Below are 8,596 nucleotides of genomic sequence, written 5' to 3' on the forward strand. Positions count from 1 at the left end.
TATCTTTATCACATTGTCAGACCAAATATCAAACAGCTGATATTTTCACAAAACCTCTATCAGCAGATAGGCACAAAGATCTGTGTAAAAAGTTATGTCTCACAGGGTAAAATCTGTTGTGCATTGCATTTGTATGTTTGCATGCCATTGGCTCGCAAGGAGGGGAACTGTCAAGTATTTGCAAGCCATTGGCACATATATCATACAGACACTAGTGGAGGCAGAAAGTGCCCCCACCCCTATGTGGAGAGGAGGGGCTTACACTGAGTATAAAACCCCCTCTAACCTTTCCACCATGCTCTCTTTTTACATTTGTTCTCCATGAGACATGATCTTTGATAGGGGTAGTCACACACGCTGTGTGCCCCCTATCCTAATGGATATTAAGACAGCCTTTGTATATAGTTAATATGTTTTGTTATATGAATAAATACATTTATCACATTTATTCATGCATCTGCCTTTGGACTCTTCTATGCTCCTGGGTGTTTCTACGATCCCAATTTCCACAGTTTTGAATTTAATAACAGCTGCCAGGTTACTGGTGGCACAGTACTGGAAGAAGGAAGATCCACCTACTATTGAGGAATGGACATTAAAAGTTGTGCATCTGGCTGAAATGGCAAAAATTTCATCATATCTTAAAAATCATTCAAATGAAAGATACATATCAGAATGGAGAAGATGGATTGACTATATGCAAAAAAAGTATCCGAACAAGAAGATTCATATAGTCACTTCCGGTTGGTGAGCTGCAGCGACATGGTGCTGAGTGAGTGATCGCCACTCCTCAACACCGTTTGTCACCGCGTTTTGGGGATCCCTTCGGGGGCGCGGGTCCTGGAGAGCCCCACGGACAATAGAGAGAGTCGGGTGAGCGAGAAAGTGAAGTGCAAACACTTCTCGCAAAAACCGGGCGGCTCTGTCAAACCAACGCGTGTGAAGTCAGCCTTTCAATGGCTGACCCGAAGCTGTGGTAGCTGACAACCAGACGGGAAGCAAGGAAGATCGGAGGCTGCAGTGTCGTGATTGAACCATGTCCTCCCTGCCTACGTGAGAGTGAACATCAGGAAGGGGCCGGCGGAGTCGGGCGAGAAGGGCTTAAACGGAAAAGAGCGGCGATGGAGAGTGGAGTGTGGAGAATAGTTTGAAAGATCACGGAGCTCGACAAGCCGGCATAGAGAACAAGAAATCGAGGACGCTAAATTACCTGCGCAAGAAGAGGATCAGTGGGCATAGGGAGTAAGGAAGCTAAAAGAACCCAGAAGAACTCCTTTTTCTCTATTTGCTGGTTAAAGCAGAAAGGCGAACTAAGTTGGAGATTGGACTTTATCTAATTGTGCCAGAGAACAGGAAGTGCAGCCATTGAAGAAGTCTGACAGAGCAAACTGAAAGGGACAGGCACAGAGACAATCTAGCTTCGAGGCTTACCATAGAGTTTTGACAGTGGCAAAGTAAACGTGGGAAGAAGAAAGGACTAGAGGAAACTGATGGCTGAGTGAGAAAGAATACCACCCCTTTGCTTTTGGAAAATTATTGCTTGCCCCCAACTAAAACTTGGATTTCCCCCCCCCCTTCTCCCTCCTTTTTTTTTTTTTTTTGAAAAATCCTTCTTTAATATTTTGATTCTCTGCATATTAACGCTGTTATTAACAAGAAGAGTAGATCTCTATATTAATTAATTGTTTATATATAAGATATATTCTTACAGAGTTTATTAGCTTTATACCTATTTATTTACCTATTTATTCAACTATTTAACTGCATTTGACTATATCTATTTACATTTACCTGTACAAATACTATTTTCATGTATTGATATATTGTTATATTAGAATTACAATACTCACATATATTAACTTATTGGTAATCAGAAGTATAGAAATTTGAATTAATAACCCTCTCTAAGCAGTAATTTAGACATAAGAATTTTAGTTATAGATCATAGATTTACCTAGGAGTTATTGAGTTATTGTGATTTGAACTACTAGGCCTTGAATTAACTACTAATAAATAGAAACAAGCTCCTATTAATCAATTACTATTTAATACACCAATTAACTATTATTATAATCATATAATTATAAGTTATAAATTAACTCTTGTTATTCACCTAAGACATTAATTGGATGTGATGTAGATTGATAAATTGATATTGATTGTTAAGTTTATTTAAGAGAGTGATTGGAAGTGATATAGGTTGATAAATAGATATTGATTGATAAAAAATTTCCCCCCCACATTTTGAAGAAGTATAAAAAAAAGGTGACTGCCAGTGTATGAAAATCTGGAGAAATATCGAGAAAATAATTAGAGAACAAAAAATAATCTTGAAAGAAATGACGAGCATGTCATCAACGATCCTGAAAACAGGGAAGAAGACCCCCTCAAACCCCACCATATCCATGACCTCCCCGGCTACCCAAAAATCAACGGAAGGATTACAAAAAACGGACAAGGCCATAGCAACACCAATACTACTAACAGTACAATCAACATTGACATTAATCCAAGAAACGATGATGGCCATGCAGGAAAAAATGTCCAATAACCACACTGAACTAAAAACAGATATCCACCAACTGGACCAGAAGATGAATGAGATTCAAGTCTCAATTTCAAACAACGAACAAAGGATCCAGAAGGCGGAGCAAAAAATAGAACAAAATGAGAAGAAACTGGACATGGTAGATCAGACGTTGACGATGCAAAATAAGGAATTAGAAGATTCATTAATACAATTAGGGATAGACAGGGCGTCGTTCTACTTGAGCTTCCAAAATGTGGAAGAAGATAAAGATGAGGATTTAGGAGAGAAGATGGCGGAACTAATTGCAGAAGTACTCCAACAAGACAAACGTGAGATTATTAGAGAACTGGACGACGTCTATAGAGTCCAAACAAACTATGCGAGGAGGAATAGGCTCCCCAGAGAAGTCCACATTAGATTCGCAAGAAAAAAAGTAAAAGACATCTTATACAATATGGCGAGGGACGGACAAATAACATACAGAGGAAAAGAAGTGATAATACTAAAACAGATTCCGAGAAGAGTGAGGGAGGTGAGAAAAGGCTACAGATTTTTGGCTGTGCAATTAAACAAAAGAAATATATTATTCAGATGGCTCCTGCCAGAGGGGATGTTAATCTCCTGGCAGGGGAGAAAAATAAAAATAGATAGCTTGAGCACAGCACAAGACTTTCTCGATCAGTTAAGGGGTGCAGAAGAAGAACAAAGTAGTAAGGAGGAAATAGAGGCGACAAATCTAGAAGAGGAAGAAACCGCGGAGGAGAAGAAGACCGAAGAAGAAGCCAAGGAGAAAAAAACAAGACCAGTAAGAGCCGTAAGACTAAACAAGAACTAAAACCGAGCAAGGAAAACAGGAATGAAGGATCTGAAACTAATCTCAGTAAATGTCAATGGTTTAAACGATAGTAAAAAAAGGAAATTAACACTTACAAAGCTAGCAAAACAAAATATGGATATAATCTGCCTACAGGAGGTCCATATAAAAAAGGATGAGGGCAAATGTTTGGAGTATAAAAAATATGGTAAACTATTTACCTCATTAGCAGAAAAAAGAAAGAGAGGGGTAGCAATTTATGTTAAAAAAGGAATTGAAGCAGAATTGAAATATAATGATACAAAGGGCAGAATACTTATGGTTGAAGTCATGATAGAAAACTCTAAAATGTTACTAGTGGGTATTTATGCTCCAAATAAAAAACAAGGAGAATTTTTTCAAAAGCTACGTGAACAATTAGGGAATATGGAATACAATGAAATTTGCATGATAGGTGATTTTAACGGAATTGTAGATCCAGATAAAGACTATAAAAGTAACAAAATGAACAAAAACAAAAGGGTGACTTTACCAAAAGCCTTCTTTGATTTGGCGGAGGAAATGAACTTAATTGACATATGGCGAACTTTGCACCCAAGCGAAAGACAATTTACATTCTATTCTAACTCGCAACAGTCATGGTCGAGATTAGATATGGCTTGGGTTACCAGGACGCTGGGGTTAGAAATAGAGATGGCAGAAATTAGCCCAAACATCTGGGCAGACCATAATCCCCTGGAAATAAAATTGAGAAATGTAAAGAGAAAAAAAACAACAGAGATGGAGGTTCAATACAAAACTATTATGTGACAAAGAGTGTGTAGAAAAATTGAAAGGAGAAATAAAGACTTTTTTTGGAGAAAATGAGAACCAAGGGACACCCCGTGAAATAGTATGGGACACAATGAAGGCCTACCTGAGAGGGGTAATAATATCTTACACTGCATATAAAAACAAATTAAAAAGAAAATCCAGGGAAGATCTCATCAAACATCTAGATGAAGCAGAAAGGAAACGCCAGAAAATGCCTGGAGATACTGTAGCAAAAGAAAATTGGATGGTGTGGAGACAAAATTAAACATTCTAGATCAAGAAGAGCTAGCCCAAAAAATAAAAAGAACAAAACAGCACTATTTTGAGAATGCAAATAAATCGGGCAGGTGGCTGGCCTATAAATTAAAAAAGGAAAATGAAAAAGGGACAATCCAGATATTAGAAGATGCGGAGGGGAATCTCTTAAATAAAGAAGAAGATAAATTAGAAAGAGCGAGAAAGTACTTTGAATCCCTATACAAAGAAGAGGAGACCTCGGAGGAAAAAATAGATTAATACTTGGCAAAGGCGGAGCTCCCGCAAATAACGGAGGAAGAGAAGGAGATGCTAAACGCTAAGATAACAACCGAAGAATTCAAAAAAGCCCTTTCCAAACTCAAAAACAATAAATCACCTGGCCCAGACGGATTCCCAGGAGAAATATATAAAAAATTGGAAGAAATTCTACAACCCAAATTAATGGAAATTTTCAATGAGGTTTTGATGGGCTCAAAAATTCCTGACTCATGGAGGGAAGCTCATGTTACACTGCTGCCGAAAGAAGGTGCCGACCCAAAAAAAATCCAAAATTAGAGACCGATCTCGCTTCTAAACACTGATTACAAACTGTTTATGTGTGTAATGGCAGAAAGAACCAAAAAAATATTAAATAATTGGATTCATAAAGACCAAAATGGATTTCTCCCGGGACGACAAATTAGGGACAATTTGAGAATTGTACTAGATACACTAGAATACTATGAAGAACACCCAGAAAAGCAGTTGGCCTTAGTCTTTTTGGATGCCCAAAAGGCATTCGACAACCTAAATTGGAATTTCATGACCAAGCAAATTAAAATAATGGGATTTGGGCAAAACTTCGAAAAAATGATAAAAACTATCTATGACAATCAGAGGGCGAGCATTCTAGTAAATGGAGACAGGACAAGAATTTTTCAAATCAAGAAAGGAGTAAGGCAAGGCTGTCCCCTGTCACCGCTATTATTCATTTTGGCTCTGGAAGTTCTGCTACGAAATATTAGAAACAACGAGGAAATCAAAGGCCTAAGAATTAGAAAAGAGATTTATAAAACGCAAGCCTTTGCAGACGACGTGGCGCTAATATTAGAAGATCCATTAATATCTGGACAAAAAATATTAGAGGAATTGAGTAAATATGGAGAGGTGGCAGGCTTTAAATTGAACAAATCTAAAACTAAAATACTTACCAAGAATGTAACTGAGACGCAAAAGAAAGAGATAGAAGAAACTTTGGGCCTACAAGTTGTCCCAAAAATAAAATATTTAGGAATTTGGCTAACCAAAAGGTGTTCATCCCTAAAAGAAGACAATTATACACCATTAATTAATAAATTAAAACAAGATCTGGATAGATGGAAAAAGATCAAATTATCACTTATAGGCAAAATTGCGGCAATTAAGATGAACATCCTCCCCAAGATCTTATTTTTATATCAAAATTTACCAGTAATTCTAGAGAAATTTTTTTTTGCAGATTTAAATAAGACCGTTAGGGAATTTGTTTGGGAGGGAAAAAAATCAAGGATCTCACTTAAAATTCTACAGGAAAAAAGGAATGTGGGAGGACTTGGACTCCCAAATTGGGAAATGTATTACAGAGCAGCAAAGTTGATATGGATAAAGGATTGGATCACCTTGGAGAATAAGAGAATCTTAGTGCTAGAAGGACACGACCTACAGAAAGGGTGGCATGCATATCTATGGGACAAAGACAATAAAAAGAAAACCTATTTCCACAGGCATAAAATTAGGGACTCCCTAATACAAACGTGGGTGGGGATTAGGCAGAGATACTATTCAAAAGTCCCAAACTGGCTTTCCACGGTAGAGGCAATGATTTACCCCAACAGGTGGGGAATGGAGAAATTGTGCAGATATAAAGACATCGTCGATGGAGGGGGAAACATTAAATCAAATGAAGCTCTGAGAGACCAAGGTATAATTTTAGATTGGTGGACTTACCTGCAAATAAAATCAAGATACCAGAAAGACAAAGATGAATATGGCTTAGAATTAGGATATAATGGATTAGACAAAATTTTGATGGGACCAGGGAAAAAAGCGTTGGCCAAGCTGTATAATTATTTATTAGATGAAGACAGAGATGAGGATATAATTAGAAACCAATTGAGAGCATGGGAGAGAAATATTGGACACAGTTTGAACTTTAATGAATGGGAAGAAGCCTGGAATAAAAATTATAAATTAACTAGAGCAGCCACGTATAAGGAAAATCATTACAAAATGCTTCATAGGTGGCATTTAGCACCTGCAAGACTAGCAAAGATGTTCCCCAATGCGCAGCCAAATTGTTGGAAATGTGGCCATGGTCATGGCACCTTCTTTCATATGTGGTGGACATGCCCCGAAGCAAAAAGGTACTGGAGCAAAATTCGGAGATGGTTGAAAGATATACTTAAAGAAGAAATCGATTTGAATCCAGAAATATTTCTCCTGGGAATGGTAAAGAAAGGGTATGGAAAGGAAAAAGTCCACCTCCTAATACACATAACTACAGCTGCCAGACTAGCATACGCTCAATACTGGAAAAAGAAAGACCTACCACCAGATGACCTTATAATTAATAAAATATTAGAGTGTGCAGAGATAAGTAAATTAACACACGAGATAAATGACGATGAAAATTCTGATTATGATACTGTGTGGGGAAGATGGTACGAATGGATAAATGATAGAATTAAGGAAGGAATAAAAGGTGCAGAAATTAATTAGAAATGTATAGTATAAATGACACCAGACACTTACTCATGTATATATGTATAAACACTGCGAATCCGATGTCAAACAGAATTGTTACTATATTTTATTTGTGTAAAAAAAAATCAATAAAATTGTATTAAAAAAAAAAAAGAAGATTCATATAGTTTATGAATGAAATATTTTTAAGTAGTTTATGTTTATAGTTTTTGAGCTATAAGGAGTTAAAGACTTAGGGAGAATATGAATGCAATAATTTGTTAGCATATTTTAGCTTTATGTTTGTGAATGCTATACCCTGTGCCTGTTCTGGGAAATCTAGGGAATGGGTGGGGGGGAAGGGGGGAGGGGGAAAGGGTGGGGGGGGGGAAATGTTTGTATTTCTTATAAAACTTTTCAATAAAAAAAAAAAGAAATGTGCCCACCAGGCTTCCGCGCATTCCATCAGCCGAGGGCTCAGGGTAGGGGCGGGGGAGTGGCGGCTGTTATAAAGGAAGGTCTTTGTCCAAGGGAGGCCACTGTACCTCAGATAGCTGGATGTGAGTCCCTCCTTGTGAAGTGGGGTCGTGGGGTGCAGATGGGCTTGCTGATTGCGTACCTGGCTCCCTGCCACGTAGCGACAGCCCTGCCCGAACTGCTCAACGTAATAGCCGGGGTGGCGGTGGATACCCCCAGGCTTATGGTCATGGGGGATTTCAACCTGCCATCTGTCGGTGAAATGTCAGAGGCAGCCCGGGAGTTCATGGCTTCCATGATGGCCATGGACCTGACCCAGTTAGTCCAAGGCCCTACTCACACGGGGGGGGGGCACACTCTGGACCTGATTTTTGTCTCTGGTCAGTGGCTGAATGATCTAGAAATAGGGGATATAGTCATCAAGCCCTTGTCATGGTCAGATCATTCACTCCTTCGACTAGACCTTTGAGCCGCTACCCTCCACCGCAGGGAGATGGAACCGACCAGGTGGTTCCATCCCAGGCGTCTGATGGATCCGGATAGGTTCCTGATGGAGTTTGGGCCATTCCCTGAGGCTCTGGCTCACGACTCGACTGAAGAACTGGTGGCCACCTGGGATAGGGCGGCCGCTGGAGCTTTGGACCACGTTGTGCCTTTGCGGCCTCTGACCCGGTGCCGATCCCAATTGGCTCCCTGGTTTTCTGAGGAGCTGAGGGAGCTGAAGCGCTGGAAAAGACGCCTAGCGAGCGGTTGGAGGGCCAGCTGTTCCGAATCTGATCGAACACTGGTGAGGTCTCATATTAAGATCTACCTAGTGGCGATAAGAGCGGCAAAACGTAATTATTTTTCCGCTCTTATTGTGTCTGCAGATAACTGCCCAGCTGCCCTGTTTAGGGTGACCCGCTCCCTATTTCATTTGGGAGCGCGGGAAGACCCCTTGCAGGGTAGGGCTGAGGATTTTGTGCAATATTTGCATGACAAAATCACTCAGATTCGGGAAGACT

Source organism: Pituophis catenifer, unplaced genomic scaffold, assembly GCF_029215685.1.
Source record: "Pituophis catenifer annectens isolate HBS135680 unplaced genomic scaffold, rPitCat1.0.hap2 SCAF_5, whole genome shotgun sequence".
In the NCBI taxonomy this organism is placed as follows: Eukaryota; Metazoa; Chordata; class Lepidosauria; order Squamata; family Colubridae; genus Pituophis; species Pituophis catenifer.